This window comes from Trachypithecus francoisi, unplaced genomic scaffold, assembly GCF_009764315.1.
Source record: "Trachypithecus francoisi isolate TF-2019V2 unplaced genomic scaffold, Tfra_2.0 Lachesis_group2, whole genome shotgun sequence".
In the NCBI taxonomy this organism is placed as follows: domain Eukaryota; kingdom Metazoa; phylum Chordata; class Mammalia; order Primates; family Cercopithecidae; genus Trachypithecus; species Trachypithecus francoisi.
In genome coordinates, this window is record NW_022681465.1 from 173,378,124 (window position 1) to 173,381,195 (window position 3,072).

Below are 3,072 nucleotides of genomic sequence, written 5' to 3' on the forward strand. Positions count from 1 at the left end.
AATACTGTATGATGCCACTTATATGAGGTACCTAAAGGAGTCAAATTCACAAAGACAGAAAGTAGAATGGTGGTTTCCAGGGGCTGTGAGAAGGGGGAATGGGAAGTTAGTGTTTAATGGGTACTGAATTTCAGCTTGGGAAGATAAAAAAGTTCTGGAAATGGATCGTGTATTGGTTGCACAGCAGTGTAAATGGACTTAACACTACTGAATTATACGTCTAAGAATAGTTAAGACAGCAAATTTTATGTTATATACATTTTATCACAATAAATATAAACACACTATTAAAAATATATATTTTAATATCTTGCTAATTAGGAGAATTGACCATTATAATACACTTTTATTTATCTCTCATCCAAACTATCAGATTATCCAAATAACTATTTTTTCTGTATTTAATATTACAAGATAATCATGAACTTAGTTTGCATTCAAATCAGTTTTCTGTAATTTTTTTTTTTTTTTTTGAGACGGAGTCTCGTTCTGCTGCCCAGGCTGGAGGCACTGCAAGCTCCACCTCCCGGGTTCATGCCATTCTCCTGCTTCAGCCTCCCAAGTAGCTGGGATGACAGGCTGCCACCATCGCGGCCGGCTAAATTTTTTTTTTTTTTGTATTTTTAGTAGAGGCAGGGTTTCACCGTGTTAGCCAGGATGGTCTCGTTCTCTTGACCACGTGATCGCTCGCCTCAGCCTCCCAAAGTACTGGGATTACAAGCATGAGCCACCATGCCCGGCCTATAGTAGGGCTGGTCTCGAACTCCTGACCTCAAGTGGTCTGTCCACCTCCGTCTCCCAGCGTGCTGGGATTACAGGTGTGAGCCACCATGCCCAACCTATAGTAGAATTTATAATAATGACCAAGATTGGACAAGAACCTCAAAAGTTTTCTGAATCAAAGATTTAAACATATTATATATGTATATGTTTGTGTGTGTGTGTGTGTGTGTGTATTTTTTTTTTTTTTGTGACAGAATCTTTCTTTGTTGCCCAGGCTGGAGTGCAGTGGAGTGATCACAGCTCACTGCAGCCTTGACCTCCTGGGCTCAAGCCATCCCCCTATTAATACCTCAGCTTCCCGAGTAGCTGGAACCACAGGAGCATGCTGCCATGCTAATTTTTAATTTTTTTTTTTTTGTAGAGGTGAGGTCTCACAATGTTGGCCAGGCTGGTCTCAAACTCCTGGGCTCAAGGGGTCTTCCCATCTCAGCCTCAGTGCTAGGATTACAGGCATCAATTAAGTATAATTTTAATACTATATACTATAGTCTATGTTTAAAAAAAAATTAACTCAAATGTTGTATATAAAACACTCAAATGCCCAACCATCACAGATAACTGGAATTTCACCGTAGAAAGCTGAATAATTTTGTCTATAAGAATGCAAGTAAATGTGAACATTTCTTAGGATATAAAGCACTGTCATAGCCTGGAAAACAAGATAATATTAGGCTTTTCACAAATGGCAAGAATGCTATTAAATGCAATAATATAAGCAAAAGTATGTAGCAGAGTGCCTGACACCTTTGTTTCTTTATTATTATTATTACTATTTTTGAGACAGAGTCTCACTCTGTTGCCCAGGCTGGAGTGCAGTGGTGCAATCTCAGCTCACCGCAACCTCTGCCTCCCAGGTTCAACCAATTCTCCTGCCTCAGCCTCCTGAGTAGCTGGGATTACAGGCACCCACCACCATGCCTGGCTAATTTTTGTATTTTTAGTAGAGATGAGGTTTCACCATGCCAGGCTAGTCTCGAACTCCTGACCTCAGGTCATCCACCCGCCTCGGCCTCCCAAAATGCTGGGATTAGAGGCGTGAGCCACTGCACCCAGCCAACACATTTGTTTTAACCTGAATGTTCAGGCTAAAGATGGCCAGAGATAAATATAAAGTCCTGTGGTGCATCCTGGGTCTAGTATGTGTTTCTTGCCGGTATCTAACACTACTTTGGAAGGTTGAGTATGTTCAGGAAAGGTCCATTTGATATTCGATGATTCCAAGAGGCTGCTGGTTCCTTGGGTGACTCTGTGTTGAGCCTGAGGGTCTCATGATAGTAAGACCACGTAAGAACTCACTGTTTAAGCTTTACTGACTGAAAAAAAGACGAAGCTTGTAATGACTCTGGAATCATTCAAGTCAATTCAGGTCAATTTATATGCATTGATGCAGTCTCATACACTGTACTCAGCCTTCTTCTGGGCTGCTCACTGCACATATGCTGCAGAGGCTTTGGAGATGCCGTGGTCAGAAGCAAACTTAGTGAACAGAACAGTTCCATTCCTGAGAAAGGCAAGGATTTTTTTTTTCATCCTGCCACCAAAAGTTTCTAATAGATGGGATAAATAGCAACCCTACATTATACTCCAATTTTTGCTTTCAGAAAGAAAGACATAGCCTTGCAGATTTGAAGGTTCTTAGATATAGTAAGCATTAAATGAGTGGACTTCTCTGTTGTTGGCTTATATATTATTATTATACTGTCTCTTTTTTTCCTTATGAGAGCTAGGGCTGCTGGTCAAACCTGAGTTCCCGAAACCTTTAACCCTACTCAGCCAATACAACCGGTAACATTCGTGAAGGTGTAGTTAGATCCAGACTTTATGGAGCGTGAAGATTATACAGTTTGAGAGGCCCTCTTCAAAATAATAGACAAAATTAGTTTCATTTCTTAGAAGGGGCCCAAGCAATGTGAAGCACTGAAGCTTAATGTTTGTTAGCTTTATGGATAAGTCTGTCACTACTAAGGAAATTTATGAAAATAAAATAATCAACGAATGTAAAATAATACCAAAAATATATATTCCTGTATATGTGTGTGTGGTTTCATATATATATGTATTTATATATATGAGAAGCAAAAAACAACATATTCATAGGAACACTATTTCTATCTGAGGTTTTGTCTCTTATCTCCAAATACATGTAGTGAGTTAGATTGGACCATCTAAATGGTCAAATTTGAGTCTCAGATTTTACAATTTTTTTTTTTTTTTTTTTTTTTGAGACGGAGTCTCACTCAATTGCCCAGGCTGGAGTACAGTGGTGCCATCTCGGCTCACTGCAACCTC